This window comes from Schistocerca cancellata, chromosome 8 (assembly GCF_023864275.1).
Source record: "Schistocerca cancellata isolate TAMUIC-IGC-003103 chromosome 8, iqSchCanc2.1, whole genome shotgun sequence".
Classification (NCBI taxonomy): domain Eukaryota; kingdom Metazoa; phylum Arthropoda; class Insecta; order Orthoptera; family Acrididae; genus Schistocerca; species Schistocerca cancellata.
The window spans coordinates 81,576,673-81,598,378 of record NC_064633.1 but is presented as its reverse complement, the minus strand read 5'-3'; the positions used below and the strand labels follow the sequence as shown (position 1 = coordinate 81,598,378).

At 47.4% G+C, this 21,706-nt stretch overlaps 43 non-coding genes across 43 annotated transcripts; all 43 read left to right on the top strand.

Moving 5' to 3' along the window:
- Positions 1-7: 7 nt before the first annotated feature.
- Trnat-agu (transfer RNA threonine (anticodon AGU)) lies at positions 8-79 on the top strand. Its single transcript has one exon. It is a non-coding gene; the product is annotated as a tRNA-Thr (tRNA).
- A 569-nt stretch (positions 80-648) lies between these two features.
- On the top strand, positions 649-721 carry Trnar-ucg (transfer RNA arginine (anticodon UCG)). Its single transcript has one exon. It is a non-coding gene; the product is annotated as a tRNA-Arg (tRNA).
- Positions 722-1,160: 439 nt separating this feature from the next.
- Positions 1,161-1,233, top strand: Trnak-cuu (transfer RNA lysine (anticodon CUU)). Its single transcript has one exon. It is a non-coding gene; the product is annotated as a tRNA-Lys (tRNA).
- A 318-nt stretch (positions 1,234-1,551) lies between these two features.
- On the top strand, positions 1,552-1,623 carry Trnat-agu (transfer RNA threonine (anticodon AGU)). Its single transcript has one exon. It is a non-coding gene; the product is annotated as a tRNA-Thr (tRNA).
- A 572-nt stretch (positions 1,624-2,195) lies between these two features.
- Trnar-ucg (transfer RNA arginine (anticodon UCG)) lies at positions 2,196-2,268 on the top strand. Its single transcript has one exon. It is a non-coding gene; the product is annotated as a tRNA-Arg (tRNA).
- Positions 2,269-2,707: 439 nt separating this feature from the next.
- Positions 2,708-2,780, top strand: Trnak-cuu (transfer RNA lysine (anticodon CUU)). Its single transcript has one exon. It is a non-coding gene; the product is annotated as a tRNA-Lys (tRNA).
- A 318-nt stretch (positions 2,781-3,098) lies between these two features.
- Trnat-agu (transfer RNA threonine (anticodon AGU)) lies at positions 3,099-3,170 on the top strand. The gene has a single exon. It is a non-coding gene; the product is annotated as a tRNA-Thr (tRNA).
- Positions 3,171-3,709: 539 nt separating this feature from the next.
- Trnar-ucg (transfer RNA arginine (anticodon UCG)) lies at positions 3,710-3,782 on the top strand. Its single transcript has one exon. It is a non-coding gene; the product is annotated as a tRNA-Arg (tRNA).
- Positions 3,783-4,221: 439 nt separating this feature from the next.
- Positions 4,222-4,294, top strand: Trnak-cuu (transfer RNA lysine (anticodon CUU)). The gene has a single exon. It is a non-coding gene; the product is annotated as a tRNA-Lys (tRNA).
- A 313-nt stretch (positions 4,295-4,607) lies between these two features.
- Trnat-agu (transfer RNA threonine (anticodon AGU)) lies at positions 4,608-4,679 on the top strand. The gene has a single exon. It is a non-coding gene; the product is annotated as a tRNA-Thr (tRNA).
- Positions 4,680-5,218: 539 nt separating this feature from the next.
- On the top strand, positions 5,219-5,291 carry Trnar-ucg (transfer RNA arginine (anticodon UCG)). Its single transcript has one exon. It is a non-coding gene; the product is annotated as a tRNA-Arg (tRNA).
- Positions 5,292-5,730: 439 nt separating this feature from the next.
- On the top strand, positions 5,731-5,803 carry Trnak-cuu (transfer RNA lysine (anticodon CUU)). Its single transcript has one exon. It is a non-coding gene; the product is annotated as a tRNA-Lys (tRNA).
- A 313-nt stretch (positions 5,804-6,116) lies between these two features.
- Positions 6,117-6,188, top strand: Trnat-agu (transfer RNA threonine (anticodon AGU)). Its single transcript has one exon. It is a non-coding gene; the product is annotated as a tRNA-Thr (tRNA).
- Positions 6,189-6,745: 557 nt separating this feature from the next.
- Positions 6,746-6,818, top strand: Trnar-ucg (transfer RNA arginine (anticodon UCG)). The gene has a single exon. It is a non-coding gene; the product is annotated as a tRNA-Arg (tRNA).
- A 439-nt stretch (positions 6,819-7,257) lies between these two features.
- Positions 7,258-7,330, top strand: Trnak-cuu (transfer RNA lysine (anticodon CUU)). Its single transcript has one exon. It is a non-coding gene; the product is annotated as a tRNA-Lys (tRNA).
- A 318-nt stretch (positions 7,331-7,648) lies between these two features.
- Positions 7,649-7,720, top strand: Trnat-agu (transfer RNA threonine (anticodon AGU)). Its single transcript has one exon. It is a non-coding gene; the product is annotated as a tRNA-Thr (tRNA).
- Positions 7,721-8,265: 545 nt separating this feature from the next.
- On the top strand, positions 8,266-8,338 carry Trnar-ucg (transfer RNA arginine (anticodon UCG)). The gene has a single exon. It is a non-coding gene; the product is annotated as a tRNA-Arg (tRNA).
- A 439-nt stretch (positions 8,339-8,777) lies between these two features.
- Positions 8,778-8,850, top strand: Trnak-cuu (transfer RNA lysine (anticodon CUU)). Its single transcript has one exon. It is a non-coding gene; the product is annotated as a tRNA-Lys (tRNA).
- A 318-nt stretch (positions 8,851-9,168) lies between these two features.
- Trnat-agu (transfer RNA threonine (anticodon AGU)) lies at positions 9,169-9,240 on the top strand. The gene has a single exon. It is a non-coding gene; the product is annotated as a tRNA-Thr (tRNA).
- A 557-nt stretch (positions 9,241-9,797) lies between these two features.
- On the top strand, positions 9,798-9,870 carry Trnar-ucg (transfer RNA arginine (anticodon UCG)). Its single transcript has one exon. It is a non-coding gene; the product is annotated as a tRNA-Arg (tRNA).
- Positions 9,871-10,309: 439 nt separating this feature from the next.
- Positions 10,310-10,382, top strand: Trnak-cuu (transfer RNA lysine (anticodon CUU)). The gene has a single exon. It is a non-coding gene; the product is annotated as a tRNA-Lys (tRNA).
- A 318-nt stretch (positions 10,383-10,700) lies between these two features.
- On the top strand, positions 10,701-10,772 carry Trnat-agu (transfer RNA threonine (anticodon AGU)). Its single transcript has one exon. It is a non-coding gene; the product is annotated as a tRNA-Thr (tRNA).
- A 545-nt stretch (positions 10,773-11,317) lies between these two features.
- Positions 11,318-11,390, top strand: Trnar-ucg (transfer RNA arginine (anticodon UCG)). Its single transcript has one exon. It is a non-coding gene; the product is annotated as a tRNA-Arg (tRNA).
- Positions 11,391-11,829: 439 nt separating this feature from the next.
- On the top strand, positions 11,830-11,902 carry Trnak-cuu (transfer RNA lysine (anticodon CUU)). Its single transcript has one exon. It is a non-coding gene; the product is annotated as a tRNA-Lys (tRNA).
- A 318-nt stretch (positions 11,903-12,220) lies between these two features.
- On the top strand, positions 12,221-12,292 carry Trnat-agu (transfer RNA threonine (anticodon AGU)). Its single transcript has one exon. It is a non-coding gene; the product is annotated as a tRNA-Thr (tRNA).
- Positions 12,293-12,840: 548 nt separating this feature from the next.
- Trnar-ucg (transfer RNA arginine (anticodon UCG)) lies at positions 12,841-12,913 on the top strand. The gene has a single exon. It is a non-coding gene; the product is annotated as a tRNA-Arg (tRNA).
- Positions 12,914-13,352: 439 nt separating this feature from the next.
- Positions 13,353-13,425, top strand: Trnak-cuu (transfer RNA lysine (anticodon CUU)). Its single transcript has one exon. It is a non-coding gene; the product is annotated as a tRNA-Lys (tRNA).
- A 318-nt stretch (positions 13,426-13,743) lies between these two features.
- Trnat-agu (transfer RNA threonine (anticodon AGU)) lies at positions 13,744-13,815 on the top strand. Its single transcript has one exon. It is a non-coding gene; the product is annotated as a tRNA-Thr (tRNA).
- Positions 13,816-14,378: 563 nt separating this feature from the next.
- On the top strand, positions 14,379-14,451 carry Trnar-ucg (transfer RNA arginine (anticodon UCG)). Its single transcript has one exon. It is a non-coding gene; the product is annotated as a tRNA-Arg (tRNA).
- Positions 14,452-14,890: 439 nt separating this feature from the next.
- On the top strand, positions 14,891-14,963 carry Trnak-cuu (transfer RNA lysine (anticodon CUU)). The gene has a single exon. It is a non-coding gene; the product is annotated as a tRNA-Lys (tRNA).
- Positions 14,964-15,281: 318 nt separating this feature from the next.
- Trnat-agu (transfer RNA threonine (anticodon AGU)) lies at positions 15,282-15,353 on the top strand. The gene has a single exon. It is a non-coding gene; the product is annotated as a tRNA-Thr (tRNA).
- Positions 15,354-15,898: 545 nt separating this feature from the next.
- Positions 15,899-15,971, top strand: Trnar-ucg (transfer RNA arginine (anticodon UCG)). The gene has a single exon. It is a non-coding gene; the product is annotated as a tRNA-Arg (tRNA).
- A 439-nt stretch (positions 15,972-16,410) lies between these two features.
- On the top strand, positions 16,411-16,483 carry Trnak-cuu (transfer RNA lysine (anticodon CUU)). Its single transcript has one exon. It is a non-coding gene; the product is annotated as a tRNA-Lys (tRNA).
- Positions 16,484-16,801: 318 nt separating this feature from the next.
- Positions 16,802-16,873, top strand: Trnat-agu (transfer RNA threonine (anticodon AGU)). Its single transcript has one exon. It is a non-coding gene; the product is annotated as a tRNA-Thr (tRNA).
- A 545-nt stretch (positions 16,874-17,418) lies between these two features.
- Trnar-ucg (transfer RNA arginine (anticodon UCG)) lies at positions 17,419-17,491 on the top strand. Its single transcript has one exon. It is a non-coding gene; the product is annotated as a tRNA-Arg (tRNA).
- Positions 17,492-17,930: 439 nt separating this feature from the next.
- Trnak-cuu (transfer RNA lysine (anticodon CUU)) lies at positions 17,931-18,003 on the top strand. Its single transcript has one exon. It is a non-coding gene; the product is annotated as a tRNA-Lys (tRNA).
- A 318-nt stretch (positions 18,004-18,321) lies between these two features.
- Trnat-agu (transfer RNA threonine (anticodon AGU)) lies at positions 18,322-18,393 on the top strand. Its single transcript has one exon. It is a non-coding gene; the product is annotated as a tRNA-Thr (tRNA).
- Positions 18,394-18,938: 545 nt separating this feature from the next.
- Trnar-ucg (transfer RNA arginine (anticodon UCG)) lies at positions 18,939-19,011 on the top strand. Its single transcript has one exon. It is a non-coding gene; the product is annotated as a tRNA-Arg (tRNA).
- Positions 19,012-19,450: 439 nt separating this feature from the next.
- On the top strand, positions 19,451-19,523 carry Trnak-cuu (transfer RNA lysine (anticodon CUU)). Its single transcript has one exon. It is a non-coding gene; the product is annotated as a tRNA-Lys (tRNA).
- A 318-nt stretch (positions 19,524-19,841) lies between these two features.
- On the top strand, positions 19,842-19,913 carry Trnat-agu (transfer RNA threonine (anticodon AGU)). Its single transcript has one exon. It is a non-coding gene; the product is annotated as a tRNA-Thr (tRNA).
- A 545-nt stretch (positions 19,914-20,458) lies between these two features.
- Trnar-ucg (transfer RNA arginine (anticodon UCG)) lies at positions 20,459-20,531 on the top strand. The gene has a single exon. It is a non-coding gene; the product is annotated as a tRNA-Arg (tRNA).
- Positions 20,532-20,970: 439 nt separating this feature from the next.
- Positions 20,971-21,043, top strand: Trnak-cuu (transfer RNA lysine (anticodon CUU)). The gene has a single exon. It is a non-coding gene; the product is annotated as a tRNA-Lys (tRNA).
- A 318-nt stretch (positions 21,044-21,361) lies between these two features.
- On the top strand, positions 21,362-21,433 carry Trnat-agu (transfer RNA threonine (anticodon AGU)). Its single transcript has one exon. It is a non-coding gene; the product is annotated as a tRNA-Thr (tRNA).
- Positions 21,434-21,706: the final 273 nt, after the last annotated feature.

The window sequence follows — 21,706 nt, the reverse complement described above, 5'->3', positions numbered from 1 at the left end:
AGGAGGCGCCTCCTTAGCTCAGTGGCAGAGCGCTGGTCTAGTAAACCAGAGGTCGTGAGTTCGATCCTCACAGGAGGCAAATGAATTTTGTAACAGCCCCTCCCACCGTGGCCCTTTCGAAAAAAGCGGTCAAGGATAAAAAAAATTATGAATGGGTGCGGTATTTAAGAAATGCTCTCGCAAATGAATAGTGTGAATGGTGCTATTAAAGTGGGCACCAGACACTGCTGCTTTTGGCAGTCTCCGGTGAATGCCGACGTGAAATACTTAGTTCTTGTGATGTATTTTCTACCCCTGATAAAGACCCTCGCGATTATCATCGTCGTCGTCGTCGTCGTCGTCGTCGTCGGCGGCGGCGGCGGCGGCGCTTTGGTAATAGCGACAACTCGCCATTGTATCACTTAAGGTGAGGTACCTTCCGCAAGCGACTGAGATGGCACTAAGCGATTGAAGCTGATTTGCCACCTCTTGTTTGATCAGCGTCATAAGGGCTTGAATGTAACTTGCGATGGGACACAGCAAGAAGTAGCGTCGCACTTTTAGTACTAAAATTTGAGATGGAGAACTGGGTCAAAGATGGGAAATTCATTCCGCCAAGTGTACAAATGGTGAAAATGAGGTGTGTGTGGGGAAGCATGTTGCGCCAGTGACCGTGTGGCCTAATGGATAAGGCGTCGGACTTCGGATCCGAAGATTGCAGGTTCGAATCCTGTCACGGTCGAGTTTTTCCTGTTCTGCAAAAGATGCATGCTGTTTTAGTGTGTTGTTTGAGTACTGCAAAACTAGTTGAAAGTAGCTGCTGTCCGCTTCCTGGCTGCAAAACCGGCGTCTACCTGAAGCACAAACAACACAAGGGTGATCTGTAGCGAAATTTTCGGCACAGTGCCGTTCAGGAGAGTTTTTGTTGCAACTACTGCATCTGATTCAGGACCCAAGGGCTACGCCACAGGCGTCTGCGCACAGTCGAGCATGTGTGTTGAATAATGGTGCTGATAGCCACGTATCATTTCAAGCAGATTTGATGCCTTTCGGAGACAATTTTTCATTAAATAGGATTGTAGCTGATTTGTGGCAGCAGGAAATAAGCTGTAGTCAAAAGAATCTTTAATAGATGGTCGCAGGTCAAATCAGTATTGTATGGCTCGTAACCCTTGTGTACAGCCCGGCTAGCTCAGTCGGTAGAGCATGAGACTCTTAATCTCAGGGTCGTGGGTTCGAGCCCCACGCTGGGCGCCTCAAAATTTTGTGTCTACGCGGATCCAACATGCGCCCCTCTCGTGAGCCTTGCGTGATGAACGTAACGGGTTACGACGATGCCTAGCTTCGGATGAATATCAGAGGAACGGTATTTGAAGCTGAAAGTAACTCTGAAATGAAATAAATTTGTTTTGGAATTTAATTTGTACATCGATATGGTGTGAGATGTGTAGGAAAGCAGCAGCTGTGCTAGCGAAATGGAAATAATGGTCGCTCATGCGGTGCGTTTCGAGCTGAAGGTCTCCGATTCACTAGTCTGTAAGAACAAAGTACCCGAAAAGCGCGCTAGGAGGCGCCTCCTTAGCTCAGTGGCAGAGCGCTGGTCTAGTAAACCAGAGGTCGTGAGTTCGATCCTCACAGGAGGCAAATGAATTTTGTAACAGCCCCTCCCACCGTGGCCCTTTCGAAAAAAGCGGTCAAGGATAAAAAAAATTATGAATGGGTGCGGTATTTAAGAAATGCTCTCGCAAATGAATAGTGTGAATGGTGCTATTAAAGTGGGCACCAGACACTGCTGCTTTTGGCAGTCTCCGGTGAATGCCGACGTGAAATACTTAGTTCTTGTGATGTATTTTCTACCCCTGATAAAGACCCTCGCGATTATCATCGTCGTCGTCGTCGTCGTCGTCGTCGTCGTCGTCGTCGGCGGCGGCGGCGCTTTGGTAATAGCGACAACTCGCCATTGTATCACTTAAGGTGAGGTACCTTCCGCAAGCGACTGAGATGGCACTAAGCGATTGAAGCTGATTTGCCACCTCTTGTTTGATCAGCGTCATAAGGGCTTGAATGTAACTTGCGATGGGACACAGCAAGAAGTAGCGTCGCACTTTTAGTACTAAAATTTGAGATGGAGAACTGGGTCAAAGATGGGAAATTCATTCCGCCAAGTGTACAAATGGTGAAAATGAGGTGTGTGTGGGGAAGCATATTGCGCCAGTGACCGTGTGGCCTAATGGATAAGGCGTCGGACTTCGGATCCGAAGATTGCAGGTTCGAATCCTGTCACGGTCGAGTTTTTCCTGTTCTGCAAAAGATGCATGCTGTTTTAGTGTGTTGTTTGAGTACTGCAAAACTAGTTGAAAGTAGCTGCTGTCCGCTTCCTGGCTGCAAAACCGGCGTCTACCTGAAGCACAAGCAACACAAGGGTGATCTGTAGCGAAATTTTCGGCACAGTGCCGTTCAGGAGAGTTTTTGTTGCAACTACTGCATCTGATTCAGGACCCAAGGGCTACGCCACAGGCGTCTGCGCACAGTCGAGCATGTGTGTTGAATAATGGTGCTGATAGCCACGTATCATTTCAAGCAGATTTGATGCCTTTCGGAGACAATTTTTCATTAAATAGGATTGTAGCTGATTTGTGGCAGCAGGAAATAAGCTGTAGTCAAAAGAATCTTTAATAGATGGTCGCAGGTCAAATCAGTATTGTATGGCTCGTAACCCTTGTGTACAGCCCGGCTAGCTCAGTCGGTAGAGCATGAGACTCTTAATCTCAGGGTGGTGGGTTCGAGCCCCACGCTGGGCGCCTCAAAATTTTGTGTCTACGCGGATCCAACATGCGCCCCTCTCGTGAGCCTTGCGTGATGAACGTAACGGGTTACGACGATGCCTAGCTTCGGATGAATATCAGAGGAACGGTATTTGAAGCTGAAAGTAACTCTGAAATGAAATAAATTTGTTTTGGAATTTAATTTGTACATCGATATGGTGTGAGATGTGTAGGAAAGCAGCAGCTGTGCTAACGAAATGCAAATAATGGTCGCTCATGCGGTGCGTTTCGAGCTGAAGGGCTCCGATTCACTAGTCTGTAAGAACAAAGTACCCGAAAAGCGCGCTAGGAGGCGCCTCCTTAGCTCAGTGGCAGAGCGCTGGTCTAGTAAACCAGAGGTCGTGAGTTCGATCCTCACAGGAGGCAAATGAATTTTGTAACAGCCCCTCCCACCGTGGCCCTTTCGAAAAAAGCGGTCAAGGATAAAAAAAATTATGAATGGGTGCGGTATTTAAGAAATGCTCTCGCAAATGAATAGTGTGAATGGTGCTATTAAAGTGGGCACCAGACACTGCTGCTTTTGGCAGTCTCCGGTGAATGCCGACGTGAAATACTTAGTTCTTGTGATGTATTTTCTACCCCTGATAAAGACCCTCGCGATTGTCGTCGTCGTCGGCGGCGGCGCTTTGGTAATAGCGACAACTCGCCATTGTATCACTTAAGGTGAGGTACCTTCCGCAAGCGACTGAGATGGCACTAAGCGATTGAAGCTGATTTGCCACCTCTTGTTTGATCAGCGTCATAAGGGCTTGAATGTAACTTGCGATGGGACACAGCAAGAAGTAGCGTCGCACTTTTAGTACTAAAATTTGAGATGGAGAACTGGGTCAAAGATGGGAAATTCATTCCGCCAAGTGTACAAATGGTGAAAATGAGGTGTGTGTGGGGAAACATATTGCGCCAGTGACCGTGTGGCCTAATGGATAAGGCGTCGGACTTCGGATCCGAAGATTGCAGGTTCGAATCCTGTCACGGTCGAGTTTTTCCTGTTCTGCAAAAGATGCATGCTGTTTTAGTGTGTTGTTTGAGTACTGCAAAACTAGTTGAAAGTAGCTGCTGTCCGCTTCCTGGCTGCAAAACCGGCGTCTACCTGAAGCACAAGCAACACAAGGGTGATCTGTAGCGAAATTTTCGGCACAGTGCCGTTCAGGAGAGTTTTTGTTGCAACTACTGCATCTGATTCAGGACCCAAGGGCTACGCCACAGGCGTCTGCGCACAGTCGAGCATGTGTGTTGAATAATGGTGCTGATAGCCACGTATCATTTCAAGCAGATTTGATGCCTTTCGGAGACAATTTTTCATTAAATAGGATTGTAGCTGATTTGTGGCAGCAGGAAATAAGCTGTAGTCAAAAGAATCTTTAATAGATGGTCGCAGGTCAAATCAGTATTGTATGGCTCGTAACCCTTGTGTACAGCCCGGCTAGCTCAGTCGGTAGAGCATGAGACTCTTAATCTCAGGGTGGTGGGTTCGAGCCCCACGCTGGGCGCCTCAAAATTTTGTGTCTACGCGGATCCAACATGCGCCCCTCTCGTGAGCCTTGCGTGATGAACGTAACGGGTTACGACGATGAATCGGATGAATATCAGAGGAACGGTATTTGAAGCTGAAAGTAACTCTGAAATGAAATAAATTTGTTTTGGAATTTAATTTGTAAATCGATATGGTGTGAGATGTGTAGGAAAGCAGCAGCTGTGCTAACGAAATGCAAATAATGGTCGCTCATGCGGTGCGTTTCGAGCTGAAGGGCTCCGATTCACTAGTCTGTAAGAACAAAGTACCCGAAAAGCGCGCTAGGAGGCGCCTCCTTAGCTCAGTGGCAGAGCGCTGGTCTAGTAAACCAGAGGTCGTGAGTTCGATCCTCACAGGAGGCAAATGAATTTTGTAACAGCCCCTCCCACCGTGGCCCTTTCGAAAAAAGCGGTCAAGGATAAAAAAAATTATGAATGGGTGCGGTATTTAAGAAATGCTCTCGCAAATGAATAGTGTGAATGGTGCTATTAAAGTGGGCACCAGACACTGCTGCTTTTGGCAGTCTCCGGTGAATGCCGACGTGAAATACTTAGTTCTTGTGATGTATTTTCTACCCCTGATAAAGACCCTCGCGATTGTCGTCGTCGTCGGCGGCGGCGCTTTGGTAATAGCGACAACTCGCCATTGTATCACTTAAGGTGAGGTACCTTCCGCAAGCGACTGAGATGGCACTAAGCGATTGAAGCTGATTTGCCACCTCTTGTTTGATCAGCGTCATAAGGGCTTGAATGTAACTTGCGATGGGACACAGCAAGAAGTAGCGTCGCACTTTTAGTACTAAAATTTGAGATGGAGAACTGGGTCAAAGATGGGAAATTCATTCCGCCAAGTGTACAAATGGTGAAAATGAGGTGTGTGTGGGGAAACATATTGCGCCAGTGACCGTGTGGCCTAATGGATAAGGCGTCGGACTTCGGATCCGAAGATTGCAGGTTCGAATCCTGTCACGGTCGAGTTTTTCCTGTTCTGCAAAAGATGCATGCTGTTTTAGTGTGTTGTTTGAGTACTGCAAAACTAGTTGAAAGTAGCTGCTGTCCGCTTCCTGGCTGCAAAACCGGCGTCTACCTGAAGCACAAGCAACACAAGGGTGATCTGTAGCGAAATTTTCGGCACAGTGCCGTTCAGGAGAGTTTTTGTTGCAACTACTGCATCTGATTCAGGACCCAAGGGCTACGCCACAGGCGTCTGCGCACAGTCGAGCATGTGTGTTGAATAATGGTGCTGATAGCCACGTATCATTTCAAGCAGATTTGATGCCTTTCGGAGACAATTTTTCATTAAATAGGATTGTAGCTGATTTGTGGCAGCAGGAAATAAGCTGTAGTCAAAAGAATCTTTAATAGATGGTCGCAGGTCAAATCAGTATTGTATGGCTCGTAACCCTTGTGTACAGCCCGGCTAGCTCAGTCGGTAGAGCATGAGACTCTTAATCTCAGGGTGGTGGGTTCGAGCCCCACGCTGGGCGCCTCAAAATTTTGTGTCTACGCGGATCCAACATGCGCCCCTCTCGTGAGCCTTGCGTGATGAACGTAACGGGTTACGACGATGAATCGGATGAATATCAGAGGAACGGTATTTGAAGCTGAAAGTAACTCTGAAATGAAATAAATTTGTTTTGGAATTTAATTTGTACATCGATATGGTGTGAGATGTGTAGGAAAGCAGCAGCTGTGCTAACGAAATGCAAATAATGGTCGCTCATGCGGTGCGTTTCGAGCTGAAGGGCTCCGATTCACTAGTCTGTAAGAACAAAGTACCCGAAAAGCGCGCTAGGAGGCGCCTCCTTAGCTCAGTGGCAGAGCGCTGGTCTAGTAAACCAGAGGTCGTGAGTTCGATCCTCACAGGAGGCAAATGAATTTTGTAACAGCCCCTCCCACCGTGGCCCTTTCGAAAAAAGCGGTCAAGGATAAAAAAAATTATGAATGGGTGCGGTATTTAAGAAATGCTCTCGCAAATGAATAGTGTGAATGGTGCTATTAAAGTGGGCACCAGACACTGCTGCTTTTGGCAGTCTCCGGTGAATGCCGACGTGAAATACTTAGTTCTTGTGATGTATTTTCTACCCCTGATAAAGACCCTCGCGATTATCATCGTCGTCGTCGTCGGCGGCGGCGGCGGCGGCGGCGCTTTGGTAATAGCGACAACTCGCCATTGTATCACTTAAGGTGAGGTACCTTCCGCAAGCGACTGAGATGGCACTAAGCGATTGAAGCTGATTTGCTACCTCTTGTTTGATCAGCGTCATAAGGGCTTGAATGTAACTTGCGATGGGACACAGCAAGAAGTAGCGTCGCACTTTTAGTACTAAAATTTGAGATGGAGAACTGGGTCAAAGATGGGAAATTCATTCCGCCAAGTGTACAAATGGTGAAAATGAGGTGTGTGTGGGGAAGCATATTGCGCCAGTGACCGTGTGGCCTAATGGATAAGGCGTCGGACTTCGGATCCGAAGATTGCAGGTTCGAATCCTGTCACGGTCGAGTTTTTCCTGTTCTGCAAAAGATGCATGCTGTTTTAGTGTGTTGTTTGAGTACTGCAAAACTAGTTGAAAGTAGCTGCTGTCCGCTTCGTGGCTGCAAAACCGGCGTCTACCTGAAGCACAAGCAACACAAGGGTGATCTGTAGCGAAATTTTCGGCACAGTGCCGTTCAGGAGAGTTTTTGTTGCAACTACTGCATCTGATTCAGGACCCAAGAGCTACGCCACAGGCGTCTGCGCACAGTCGAGCATGTGTGTTGAATAATGGTGCTGATAGCCACGTATCATTTCAAGCAGATTTGATGCCTTTCGGAGACAATTTTTCATTAAATAGGATTGTAGCTGATTTGTGGCAGCAGGAAATAAGCTGTAGTCAAAAGAATCTTCAATAGATGGTCGCAGGTCAAATCAGTATTGTATGGCTCGTAACCCTTGTGTACAGCCCGGCTAGCTCAGTCGGTAGAGCATGAGACTCTTAATCTCAGGGTCGTGGGTTCGAGCCCCACGCTGGGCGCCTCAAAATTTTGTGTCTACGCGGATCCAACATGCGCCCCTCTCGTGAGCCTTGCGTGATGAACGTAACGGGTTACGACGATGCCTAGCTTCGGATGAATGTCAGAGGAACGGTATTTGAAGCTGAAAGTAGCTCTGAAATGAAATAAATTTGTTTTGGAATTTAATTTGTACATCGATATGGTGTGAGATGTGTAGGAAAGCAGCAGCTGTGCTAACGAAATGCAAATAATGGTCGCTCATGCGGTGCGTTTCGAGCTGAAGGGCTCCGATTCACTAGTCTGTAAGAACAAAGTACCCGAAAAGCGCGCTAGGAGGCGCCTCCTTAGCTCAGTGGCAGAGCGCTGGTCTAGTAAACCAGAGGTCGTGAGTTCGATCCTCACAGGAGGCAAATGAATTTTGTAACAGCCCCTCCCACCGTGGCCCTTTCGAAAAAAGCGGTCAAGGATAAAAAAAATTATGAATGGGTGCGGTATTTAAGAAATGCTCTCGCAAATGAATAGTGTGAATGGTGCTATTAAAGTGGGCACCAGACACTGCTGCTTTTGGCAGTCTCCGGTGAATGCCGACGTGAAATACTTAGTTCTTGTGATCTATTTTCTACCCCTGATAAAGACCCTCGCGATTATCATCGTCGTCGGCGGCGGCGGCGGCGCTTTGGTAATAGCGACAACTCGCCATTGTATCACTTAAGGTGAGGTACCTTCCGCAAGCGACTGAGATGGCACTAAGCGATTGAAGCTGATTTGCCACCTCTTGTTTGATCAGCGTCATAAGGGCTTGAATGTAACTTGCGATGGGACACAGCAAAAAGTAGCGTCGCACTTTTAGTACTAAAATTTGAGATGGAGAACTGGGTCAAAGATGGGAAATTCATTCCGCCAAGTGTACAAATGGTGAAAATGAGGTGTGTGTGGGGAAGCATGTTGCGCCAGTGACCGTGTGGCCTAATGGATAAGGCGTCGGACTTCGGATCCGAAGATTGCAGGTTCGAATCCTGTCACGGTCGAGTTTTTCCTGTTCTGCAAAAGATGCATGCTGTTTTAGTGTGTTGTTTGAGTACTGCAAAACTAGTTGAAAGTAGCTGCTGTCCGCTTCCTGGCTGCAAAACCGGCGTCTACCTGAAGCACAAGCAACACAAGGGTGATCTGTAGCGAAATTTTCGGCACAGTGCCGTTCAGGAGAGTTTTTGTTGCAACTACTGCATCTGATTCAGGACCCAAGGGCTACGCCACAGGCGTCTGCGCACAGTCGAGCATGTGTGTTGAATAATGGTGCTGATAGCCACGTATCATTTCAAGCAGATTTGATGCCTTTCGGAGACAATTTTTCATTAAATAGGATTGTAGCTGATTTGTGGCAGCAGGAAATAAGCTGTAGTCAAAAGAATCTTTAATAGATGGTCGCAGGTCAAATCAGTATTGTATGGCTCGTAACCCTTGTGTACAGCCCGGCTAGCTCAGTCGGTAGAGCATGAGACTCTTAATCTCAGGGTCGTGGGTTCGAGCCCCACGCTGGGCGCCTCAAAATTTTGTGTCTACGCGGATCCAACATGCGCCCCTCTCGTGAGCCTTGCGTGATGAACGTAACGGGTTACGACGATGCCTAGCTTCGGATGAATATCAGAGGAACGGTATTTGAAGCTGAAAGTAACTCTGAAATGAAATAAATTTGTTTTGGAATTTAATTTGTACATCGATATGGTGTGAGATGTGTAGGAAAGCAGCAGCTGTGCTAGCGAAATGCAAATAATGGTCGCTCATGCGGTGCGTTTCGAGCTGAAGGGCTCCGATTCACTAGTCTGTAAGAACAAAGTACCCGAAAAGCGCGCTAGGAGGCGCCTCCTTAGCTCAGTGGCAGAGCGCTGGTCTAGTAAACCAGAGGTCGTGAGTTCGATCCTCACAGGAGGCAAATGAATTTTGTAACAGCCCCTCCCACCGTGGCCCTTTCGAAAAAAGCGGTCAAGGATAAAAAAAATTATGAATGGGTGCGGTATTTAAGAAATGCTCTCGCAAATGAATAGTGTGAATGGTGCTATTAAAGTGGGCACCAGACACTGCTGCTTTTGGCAGTCTCCGGTGAATGCCGACGTGAAATACTTAGTTCTTGTGATGTATTTTCTACCCCTGATAAAGACCCTCGCGATTATCATCGTCGTCGTCGTCGTCGGCGGCGGCGGCGGCGGCGCTTTGGTAATAGCGACAACTCGCCATTGTATCACTTAAGGTGAGGTACCTTCCGCAAGCGACTGAGATGGCACTAAGCGATTGAAGCTGATTTGCCACCTCTTGTTTGATCAGCGTCATAAGGGCTTGAATGTAACTTGCGATGGGACACAGCAAGAAGTAGCGTCGCACTTTTAGTACTAAAATTTGAGATGGAGAACTGGGTCAAAGATGGGAAATTCATTCCGCCAAGTGTACAAATGGTGAAAATGAGGTGTGTGTGGGGAAGCATATTGCGCCAGTGACCGTGTGGCCTAATGGATAAGGCGTCGGACTTCGGATCCGAAGATTGCAGGTTCGAATCCTGTCACGGTCGAGTTTTTCCTGTTCTGCAAAAGATGCATGCTGTTTTAGTGTGTTGTTTGAGTACTGCAAAACTAGTTGAAAGTAGCTGCTGTCCGCTTCCTGGCTGCAAAACCGGCGTCTACCTGAAGCACAAGCAACACAAGGGTGATCTGTAGCGAAATTTTCGGCACAGTGCCGTTCAGGAGAGTTTTTGTTGCAACTACTGCATCTGATTCAGGACCCAAGAGCTACGCCACAGGCGTCTGCGCACAGTCGAGCATGTGTGTTGAATAATGGTGCTGATAGCCACGTATCATTTCAAGCAGATTTGATGCCTTTCGGAGACAATTTTTCATTAAATAGGATTGTAGCTGATTTGTGGCAGCAGGAAATAAGCTGTAGTCAAAAGAATCTTCAATAGATGGTCGCAGGTCAAATCAGTATTGTATGGCTCGTAACCCTTGTGTACAGCCCGGCTAGCTCAGTCGGTAGAGCATGAGACTCTTAATCTCAGGGTCGTGGGTTCGAGCCCCACGCTGGGCGCCTCAAAATTTTGTGTCTACGCGGATCCAACATGCGCCCCTCTCGTGAGCCTTGCGTGATGAACGTAACGGGTTACGACGATGCCTAGCTTCGGATGAATGTCAGAGGAACGGTATTTGAAGCTGAAAGTAGCTCTGAAATGAAATAAATTTGTTTTGGAATTTAATTTGTACATCGATATGGTGTGAGATGTGTAGGAAAGCAGCAGCTGTGCTAACGAAATGCAAATAATGGTCGCTCATGCGGTGCGTTTCGAGCTGAAGGGCTCCGATTCACTAGTCTGTAAGAACAAAGTACCCGAAAAGCGCGCTAGGAGGCGCCTCCTTAGCTCAGTGGCAGAGCGCTGGTCTAGTAAACCAGAGGTCGTGAGTTCGATCCTCACAGGAGGCAAATGAATTTTGTAACAGCCCCTCCCACCGTGGCCTTTTCGAAAAAAGCGGTCAAGGATAAAAAAAATTATGAATGGGTGCGGTATTTAAGAAATGCTCTCGCAAATGAATAGTGTGAATGGTGCTATTAAAGTGGGCACCAGACACTGCTGCTTTTGGCAGTCTCCGGTGAATGCCGACGTGAAATACTTAGTTCTTGTGATCTATTTTCTACCCCTGATAAAGACCCTCGCGATTATCATCGTCGTCGGCGGCGGCGGCGGCGCTTTGGTAATAGCGACAACTCGCCATTGTATCACTTAAGGTGAGGTACCTTCCGCAAGCGACTGAGATGGCACTAAGCGATTGAAGCTGATTTGCCACCTCTTGTTTGATCAGCGTCATAAGGGCTTGAATGTAACTTGCGATGGGACACAGCAAAAAGTAGCGTCGCACTTTTAGTACTAAAATTTGAGATGGAGAACTGGGTCAAAGATGGGAAATTCATTCCGCCAAGTGTACAAATGGTGAAAATGAGGTGTGTGTGGGGAAGCATGTTGCGCCAGTGACCGTGTGGCCTAATGGATAAGGCGTCGGACTTCGGATCCGAAGATTGCAGGTTCGAATCCTGTCACGGTCGAGTTTTTCCTGTTCTGCAAAAGATGCATGCTGTTTTAGTGTGTTGTTTGAGTACTGCAAAACTAGTTGAAAGTAGCTGCTGTCCGCTTCCTGGCTGCAAAACCGGCGTCTACCTGAAGCACAAGCAACACAAGGGTGATCTGTAGCGAAATTTTCGGCACAGTGCCGTTCAGGAGAGTTTTTGTTGCAACTACTGCATCTGATTCAGGACCCAAGGGCTACGCCACAGGCGTCTGCGCACAGTCGAGCATGTGTGTTGAATAATGGTGCTGATAGCCACGTATCATTTCAAGCAGATTTGATGCCTTTCGGAGACAATTTTTCATTAAATAGGATTGTAGCTGATTTGTGGCAGCAGGAAATAAGCTGTAGTCAAAAGAATCTTTAATAGATGGTCGCAGGTCAAATCAGTATTGTATGGCTCGTAACCCTTGTGTACAGCCCGGCTAGCTGAGTCGGTAGAGCATGAGACTCTTAATCTCAGGGTCGTGGGTTCGAGCCCCACGCTGGGCGCCTCAAAATTTTGTGTCTACGCGGATCCAACATGCGCCCCTCTCGTGAGCCTTGCGTGATGAACGTAACGGGTTACGACGATGCCTAGCTTCGGATGAATATCAGAGGAACGGTATTTGAAGCTGAAAGTAACTCTGAAATGAAATAAATTTGTTTTGGAATTTAATTTGTACATCGATATGGTGTGAGATGTGTAGGAAAGCAGCAGCTGTGCTAGCGAAATGCAAATAATGGTCGCTCATGCGGTGCGTTTCGAGCTGAAGGGCTCCGATTCACTAGTCTGTAAGAACAAAGTACCCGAAAAGCGCGCTAGGAGGCGCCTCCTTAGCTCAGTGGCAGAGCGCTGGTCTAGTAAACCAGAGGTCGTGAGTTCGATCCTCACAGGAGGCAAATGAATTTTGTAACAGCCCCTCCCACCGTGGCCCTTTCGAAAAAAGCGGTCAAGGATAAAAAAAATTATGAATGGGTGCGGTATTTAAGAAATGCTCTCGCAAATGAATAGTGTGAATGGTGCTATTAAAGTGGGCACCAGACACTGCTGCTTTTGGCAGTCTCCGGTGAATGCCGACGTGAAATACTTAGTTCTTGTGATGTATTTTCTACCCCTGATAAAGACCCTCGCGATTATCATCGTCGTCGTCGTCGTCGGCGGCGGCGCTTTGGTAATAGCGACAACTCGCCATTGTATCACTTAAGGTGAGGTACCTTCCGCAAGCGACTGAGATGGCACTAAGCGATTGAAGCTGATTTGCCACCTCTTGTTTGATCAGCGTCATAAGGGCTTGAATGTAACTTGCGATGGGACACAGCAAGAAGTAGCGTCGCACTTTTAGTACTAAAATTTGAGATGGAGAACTGGGTCAAAGATGGGAAATTCATTCCGCCAAGTGTACAAATGGTGAAAATGAGGTGTGTGTGGGGAAGCATATTGCGCCAGTGACCGTGTGGCCTAATGGATAAGGCGTCGGACTTCGGATCCGAAGATTGCAGGTTCGAATCCTGTCACGGTCGAGTTTTTCCTGTTCTGCAAAAGATGCATGCTGTTTTAGTGTGTTGTTTGAGTACTGCAAAACTAGTTGAAAGTAGCTGCTGTCCGCTTCCTGGCTGCAATACCGGCGTCTACCTGAAGCACAAGCAACACAAGGGTGATCTGTAGCGAAATTTTCGGCACAGTGCCGTTCAGGAGAGTTTTTGTTGCAACTACTGCATCTGATTCAGGACCCAAGGGCTACGCCACAGGCGTCTGCGCACAGTCGAGCATGTGTGTTGAATAATGGTGCTGATAGCCACGTATCATTTCAAGCAGATTTGATGCCTTTCGGAGACAATTTTTCATTAAATAGGATTGTAGCTGATTTGTGGCAGCAGGAAATAAGCTGTAGTCAAAAGAATCTTTAATAGATGGTCGCAGGTCAAATCAGTATTGTATGGCTCGTAACCCTTGTGTACAGCCCGGCTAGCTGAGTCGGTAGAGCATGAGACTCTTAATCTCAGGGTCGTGGGTTCGAGCCCCACGCTGGGCGCCTCAAAATTTTGTGTCTACGCGGATCCAACATGCGCCCCTCTCGTGAGCCTTGCGTGATGAACGTAACGGGTTACGACGATGCCTAGCTTCGGATGAATGTCAGAGGAACGGTATTTGAAGCTGAAAGTAGCTCTGAAATGAAATAAATTTGTTTTGGAATTTAATTTGTACATCGATATGGTGTGAGATGTGTAGGAAAGCAGCAGCTGTGCTAACGAAATGCAAATAATGGTCGCTCATGCGGTGCGTTTCGAGCTGAAGGGCTCCGATTCACTAGTCTGTAAGAACAAAGTACCCGAAAAGCGCGCTAGGAGGCGCCTCCTTAGCTCAGTGGCAGAGCGCTGGTCTAGTAAACCAGAGGTCGTGAGTTCGATCCTCACAGGAGGCAAATGAATTTTGTAACAGCCCCTCCCACCGTGTCCCTTTCGAAAAAAGCGGTCAAGGATAAAAAAAATTATGAATGGGTGCGGTATTTAAGAAATGCTCTCGCAAATGAATAGTGTGAATGGTGCTATTAAAGTGGGCACCAGACACTGCTGCTTTTGGCAGTCTCCGGTGAATGCCGACGTGAAATACTTAGTTCTTGTGATGAATTTTCTACCCCTGATAAAGACCCTCGCGATTATCATCGTCGTCGTCGTCGTCGTCTGCGGCGGCGGCGGCGGCGGCGCTTTGGTAATAGCGACAACTCGCCATTGTATCACTTAAGGTGAGGTACCTTCCGCAAGCGACTGAGATGGCACTAAGCGATTGAAGCTGATTTGCCACCTCTTGTTTGATCAGCGTCATAAGGGCTTGAATGTAACTTGCGATGGGACACAGCAAGAAGTAGCGTCGCACTTTTAGTACTAAAATTTGAGATGGAGAACTGGGTCAAAGATGGGAAATTCATTCCGCCAAGTGTACAAATGGTGAAAATGAGGTGTGTGTGGGGAAGCATATTGCGCCAGTGACCGTGTGGCCTAATGGATAAGGCGTCGGACTTCGGATCCGAAGATTGCAGGTTCGAATCCTGTCACGGTCGAGTTTTTCCTGTTCTGCAAAAGATGCATGCTGTTTTAGTGTGTTGTTTGAGTACTGCAAAACTAGTTGAAAGTAGCTGCTGTCCGCTTCCTGGCTGCAAAACCGGCGTCTACCTGAAGCACAAGCAACACAAGGGTGATCTGTAGCGAAATTTTCGGCACAGTGCCGTTCAGGAGAGTTTTTGTTGCAACTACTGCATCTGATTCAGGACCCAAGGGCTACGCCACAGGCGTCTGCGCACAGTCGAGCATGTGTGTTGAATAATGGTGCTGATAGCCACGTATCATTTCAAGCAGATTTGATGCCTTTCGGAGACAATTTTTCATTAAATAGGATTGTAGCTGATTTGTGGCAGCAGGAAATAAGCTGTAGTCAAAAGAATCTTTAATAGATGGTCGCAGGTCAAATCAGTATTGTATGGCTCGTAACCCTTGTGTACAGCCCGGCTAGCTCAGTCGGTAGAGCATGAGACTCTTAATCTCAGGGTGGTGGGTTCGAGCCCCACGCTGGGCGCCTCAAAATTTTGTGTCTACGCGGATCCAACATGCGCCCCTCTCGTGAGCCTTGCGTGATGAACGTAACGGGTTACGACGATGCCTAGCTTCGGATGAATATCAGAGGAACGGTATTTGAAGCTGAAAGTAACTCTGAAATGAAATAAATTTGTTTTGGAATTTAATTTGTACATCGATATGGTGTGAGATGTGTAGGAAAGCAGCAGCTGTGCTAACGAAATGCAAATAATGGTCGCTCATGCGGTGCGTTTCGAGCTGAAGGGCTCCGATTCACTAGTCTGTAAGAACAAAGTACCCGAAAAGCGCGCTAGGAGGCGCCTCCTTAGCTCAGTGGCAGAGCGCTGGTCTAGTAAACCAGAGGTCGTGAGTTCGATCCTCACAGGAGGCAAATGAATTTTGTAACAGCCCCTCCCACCGTGGCTCTTTCGAAAAAAGCGGTCAAGGATAAAAAAAATTATGAATGGGTGCGGTATTTAAGAAATGCTCTCGCAAATGAATAGTGTGAATGGTGCTATTAAAGTGGGCACCAGACACTGCTGCTTTTGGCAGTCTCCGGTGAATGCCGACGTGAAATACTTAGTTCTTGTGATGTATTTTCTACCCCTGATAAAGACCCTCGCGATTATCATCGTCGTCGGCGGCGGCGGCGGCGCTTTGGTAATAGCGACAACTCGCCATTGTATCACTTAAGGTGAGGTACCTTCCGCAAGCGACTGAGATGGCAGTAAGCGATTGAAGCTGATTTGCCACCTCTTGTTTGATCAGCGTCATAAGGGCTTGAATGTAACTTGCGATGGGACACAGCAAGAAGTAGCGTCGCACTTTTAGTACTAAAATTTGAGATGGAGAACTGGGTCAAAGATGGGAAATTCATTCCGCCAAGTGTACAAATGGTGAAAATGAGGTGTGTGTGGGGAAGCATATTGCGCCAGTGACCGTGTGGCCTAATGGATAAGGCGTCGGACTTCGGATCCGAAGATTGCAGGTTCGAATCCTGTCACGGTCGAGTTTTTCCTGTTCTGCAAAAGATGCATGCTGTTTTAGTGTGTTGTTTGAGTACTGCAAAACTAGTTGAAAGTAGCTGCTGTCCGCTTCCTGGCTGCAAAACCGGCGTCTACCTGAAGCACAAGCAACACAAGGGTGATCTGTAGCGAAATTTTCGGCACAGTGCCGTTCAGGAGAGTTTTTGTTGCAACTACTGCATCTGATTCAGGACCCAAGGGCTACGCCACAGGCGTCTGCGCACAGTCGAGCATGTGTGTTGAATAATGGTGCTGATAGCCACGTATCATTTCAAGCAGATTTGATGCCTTTCGGAGACAATTTTTCATTAAATAGGATTGTAGCTGATTTGTGGCAGCAGGAAATAAGCTGTAGTCAAAAGAATCTTTAATAAATGGTCGCAGGTCAAATCAGTATTGTATGGCTCGTAACCCTTGTGTACAGCCCGGCTAGCTCAGTCGGTAGAGCATGAGACTCTTAATCTCAGGGTCGTGGGTTCGAGCCCCACGCTGGGCGCCTCAAAATTTTGTGTCTACGCGGATCCAACATGCGCCCCTCTCGTGAGCCTTGCGTGATGAACGTAACGGGTTACGACGATGCCTAGCTTCGGATGAATATCAGAGGAACGGTATTTGAAGCTGAAAGTAACTCTGAAATGAAATAAATTTGTTTTGGAATTTAATTTGTACATCGATATGGTGTGAGATGTGTAGGAAAGCAGCAGCTGTGCTAACGAAATGCAAATAATGGTCGCTCATGCGGTGCGTTTCGAGCTGAAGGGCTCCGATTCACTAGTCTGTAAGAACAAAGTACCCGAAAAGCGCGCTAGGAGGCGCCTCCTTAGATCAGTGGCAGAGCGCTGGTCTAGTAAACCAGAGGTCGTGAGTTCGATCCTCACAGGAGGCAAATGAATTTTGTAACAGCCCCTCCCACCGTGGCTCTTTCGAAAAAAGCGGTCAAGGATAAAAAAAATTATGAATGGGTGCGGTATTTAAGAAATGCTCTCGCAAATGAATAGTGTGAATGGTGCTATTAAAGTGGGCACCAGACACTGCTGCTTTTGGCAGTCTCCGGTGAATGCCGACGTGAAATACTTAGTTCTTGTGATGTATTTTCTACCCCTGATAAAGACCCTCGCGATTATCATCGTCGTCGGCGGCGGCGGCGGCGCTTTGGTAATAGCGACAACTCGCCATTGTATCACTTAAGGTGAGGTACCTTCCGCAAGCGACTGAGATGGCACTAAGCGATTGAAGCTGATTTGCCACCTCTTGTTTGATCAGCGTCATAAGGGCTTGAATGTAACTTGCGATGGGACACAGCAAGAAGTAGCGTCGCACTTTTAGTACTAAAATTTGAGATGGAGAACTGGGTCAAAGATGGGAAATTCATTCCGCCAAGTGTACAAATGGTGAAAATGAGGTGTGTGTGGGGAAGCAGATTGCGCCAGTGACCGTGTGGCCTAATGGATAAGGCGTCGGACTTCGGATCCGAAGATTGCAGGTTCGAATCCTGTCACGGTCGAGTTTTTCCTGTTCTGCAAAAGATGCATGCTGTTTTAGTGTGTTGTTTGAGTACTGCAAAACTAGTTGAAAGTAGCTGCTGTCCGCTTCCTGGCTGCAAAACCGGCGTCTACCTGAAGCACAAGCAACACAAGGGTGATCTGTAGCGAAATTTTCGGCACAGTGCCGTTCAGGAGAGTTTTTGTTGCAACTACTGCATCTGATTCAGGACCCAAGGGCTACGCCACAGGCGTCTGCGCACAGTCGAGCATGTGTGTTGAATAATGGTGCTGATAGCCACGTATCATTTCAAGCAGATTTGATGCCTTTCGGAGACAATTTTTCATTAAATAGGATTGTAGCTGATTTGTGGCAGCAGGAAATAAGCTGTAGTCAAAAGAATCTTTAATAGATGGTCGCAGGTCAAATCAGTATTGTATGGCTCGTAACCCTTGTGTACAGCCCGGCTAGCTCAGTCGGTAGAGCATGAGACTCTTAATCTCAGGGTCGTGGGTTCGAGCCCCACGCTGGGCGCCTCAAAATTTTGTGTCTACGCGGATCCAACATGCGCCCCTCTCGTGAGCCTTGCGTGATGAACGTAACGGGTTACGACGATGCCTAGCTTCGGATGAATATCAGAGGAACGGTATTTGAAGCTGAAAGTAACTCTGAAATGAAATAAATTTGTTTTGGAATTTAATTTGTACATCGATATGGTGTGAGATGTGTAGGAAAGCAGCAGCTGTGCTAACGAAATGCAAATAATGGTCGCTCATGCGGTGCGTTTCGAGCTGAAGGGCTCCGATTCACTAGTCTGTAAGAACAAAGTACCCGAAAAGCGCGCTAGGAGGCGCCTCCTTAGCTCAGTGGCAGAGCGCTGGTCTAGTAAACCAGAGGTCGTGAGTTCGATCCTCACAGGAGGCAAATGAATTTTGTAACAGCCCCTCCCACCGTGGCCCTTTCGAAAAAAGCGGTCAAGGATAAAAAAAATTATGAATGGGTGCGGTATTTAAGAAATGCTCTCGCAAATGAATAGTGTGAATGGTGCTATTAAAGTGGGCACCAGACACTGCTGCTTTTGGCAGTCTCCGGTGAATGCCGACGTGAAATACTTAGTTCTTGTGATGTATTTTCTACCCCTGATAAAGACCCTCGCGATTATCATCGTCGTCGTCGGCGGCGGCGGCGCTTTGGTAATAGCGACAACTCGCCATTGTATCACTTAAGGTGAGGTACCTTCCGCAAGCGACTGAGATGGCACTAAGCGATTGAAGCTGATTTGCCACCTCTTGTTTGATCAGCGTCATAAGGGCTTGAATGTAACTTGCGATGGGACACAGCAAGAAGTAGCGTCGCACTTTTAGTACTAAAATTTGAGATGGAGAACTGGGTCAAAGATGGGAAATTCATTCCGCCAAGTGTACAAATGGTAAAAATGAGGTGTGTGTGGGGAAGCAGATTGCGCCAGTGACCGTGTGGCCTAATGGATAAGGCGTCGGACTTCGGATCCGAAGATTGCAGGTTCGAATCCTGTCACGGTCGAGTTTTTCCTGTTCTGCAAAAGATGCATGCTGTTTTAGTGTGTTGTTTGAGTACTGCAAAACTAGTTGAAAGTAGCTGCTGTCCGCTTCCTGGCTGCAAAACCGGCGTCTACCTGAAGCACAAGCAACACAAGGGTGATCTGTAGCGAAATTTTCGGCACAGTGCCGTTCAGGAGAGTTTTTGTTGCAACTACTGCATCTGATTCAGGACCCAAGGGCTACGCCACAGGCGTCTGCGCACAGTCGAGCATGTGTGTTGAATAATGGTGCTGATAGCCACGTATCATTTCAAGCAGATTTGATGCCTTTCGGAGACAATTTTTCATTAAATAGGATTGTAGCTGATTTGTGGCAGCAGGAAATAAGCTGTAGTCAAAAGAATCTTTAATAGATGGTCGCAGGTCAAATCAGTATTGTATGGCTCGTAACCCTTGTGTACAGCCCGGCTAGCTCAGTCGGTAGAGCATGAGACTCTTAATCTCAGGGTCGTGGGTTCGAGCCCCACGCTGGGCGCCTCAAAATTTTGTGTCTACGCGGATCCAACATGCGCCCCTCTCGTGAGCCTTGCGTGATAAACGTAACGGGTTACGACGATGCCTAGCTTCGGATGAATATCAGAGGAACGGTATTTGAAGCTGAAAGTAACTCTGAAATGAAATAAATTTGTTTTGGAATTTAATTTGTACATCGATATGGTGTGAGATGTGTAGGAAAGCAGCAGCTGTGCTAACGAAATGCAAATAATGGTCGCTCATGCGGTGCGTTTCGAGCTGAAGGGCTCCGATTCACTAGTCTGTAAGAACAAAGTACCCGAAAAGCGCGCTAGGAGGCGCCTCCTTAGCTCAGTGGCAGAGCGCTGGTCTAGTAAACCAGAGGTCGTGAGTTCGATCCTCACAGGAGGCAAATGAATTTTGTAACAGCCCCTCCCACCGTGGCCCTTTCGAAAAAAGCGGTCAAGGATAAAAAAAATTATGAATGGGTGCGGTATTTAAGAAATGCTCTCGCAAATGAATAGTGTGAATGGTGCTATTAAAGTGGGCACCAGACACTGCTGCTTTTGGCAGTCTCCGGTGAATGCCGACGTGAAATACTTAGTTCTTGTGATGTATTTTCTACCCCTGATAAAGACCCTCGCGATTATCATCGTCGTCGTCGGCGGCGGCGGCGCTTTGGTAATAGCGACAACTCGCCATTGTATCACTTAAGGTGAGGTACCTTCCGCAAGCGACTGAGATGGCACTAAGCGATTGAAGCTGATTTGCCACCTCTTGTTTGATCAGCGTCATAAGGGCTTGAATGTAACTTGCGATGGGACACAGCAAGAAGTAGCGTCGCACTTTTAGTACTAAAATTTGAGATGGAGAACTGGGTCAAAGATGGGAAATTCATTCCGCCAAGTGTACAAATGGTGAAAATGAGGTGTGTGTGGGGAAGCATATTGCGCCAGTGACCGTGTGGCCTAATGGATAAGGCGTCGGACTTCGGATCCGAAGATTGCAGGTTCGAATCCTGTCACGGTCGAGTTTTTCCTGTTCTGCAAAAGATGCATGCTGTTTTAGTGTGTTGTTTGAGTACTGCAAAACTAGTTGAAAGTAGCTGCTGTCCGCTTCCTGGCTGCAAAACCGGCGTCTACCTGAAGCACAAGCAACACAAGGGTGATCTGTAGCGAAATTTTCGGCACAGTGCCGTTCAGGAGAGTTTTTGTTGCAACTACTGCATCTGATTCAGGACCCAAGGGCTACGCCACAGGCGTCTGCGCACAGTCGAGCATGTGTGTTGAATAATGGTGCTGATAGCCACGTATCATTTCAAGCAGATTTGATGCCTTTCGGAGACAATTTTTCATTAAATAGGATTGTAGCTGATTTGTGGCAGCAGGAAATAAGCTGTAGTCAAAAGAATCTTTAATAGATGGTCGCAGGTCAAATCAGTATTGTATGGCTCGTAACCCTTGTGTACAGCCCGGCTAGCTCAGTCGGTAGAGCATGAGACTCTTAATCTCAGGGTCGTGGGTTCGAGCCCCACGCTGGGCGCCTCAAAATTTTGTGTCTACGCGGATCCAACATGCGCCCCTCTCGTGAGCCTTGCGTGATGAACGTAACGGGTTACGACGATGCCTAGCTTCGGATGAATATCAGAGGAACGGTATTTGAAGCTGAAAGTAACTCTGAAATGAAATAAATTTGTTTTGGAATTTAATTTGTACATCGATATGGTGTGAGATGTGTAGGAAAGCAGCAGCTGTGCTAACGAAATGCAAATAATGGTCGCTCATGCGGTGCGTTTCGAGCTGAAGGGCTCCGATTGACTAGTCTGTAAGAACAAAGTACCCGAAAAGCGCGCTAGGAGGCGCCTCCTTAGCTCAGTGGCAGAGCGCTGGTCTAGTAAACCAGAGGTCGTGAGTTCGATCCTCACAGGAGGCAAATGAATTTTGTAACAGCCCCTCCCACCGTGGCCCTTTCGAAAAAAGCGGTCAAGGATAAAAAAAATTATGAATGGGTGCGGTATTTAAGAAATGCTCTCGCAAATGAATAGTGTGAATGGTGCTATTAAAGTGGGCACCAGACACTGCTGCTTTTGGCAGTCTCCGGTGAATGCCGACGTGAAATACTTAGTTCTTGTGATGTATTTTCTACCCCTGATAAAGACCCTCGCGATTATCATCGTCGTCGTCGGCGGCGGCGGCGCTTTGGTAA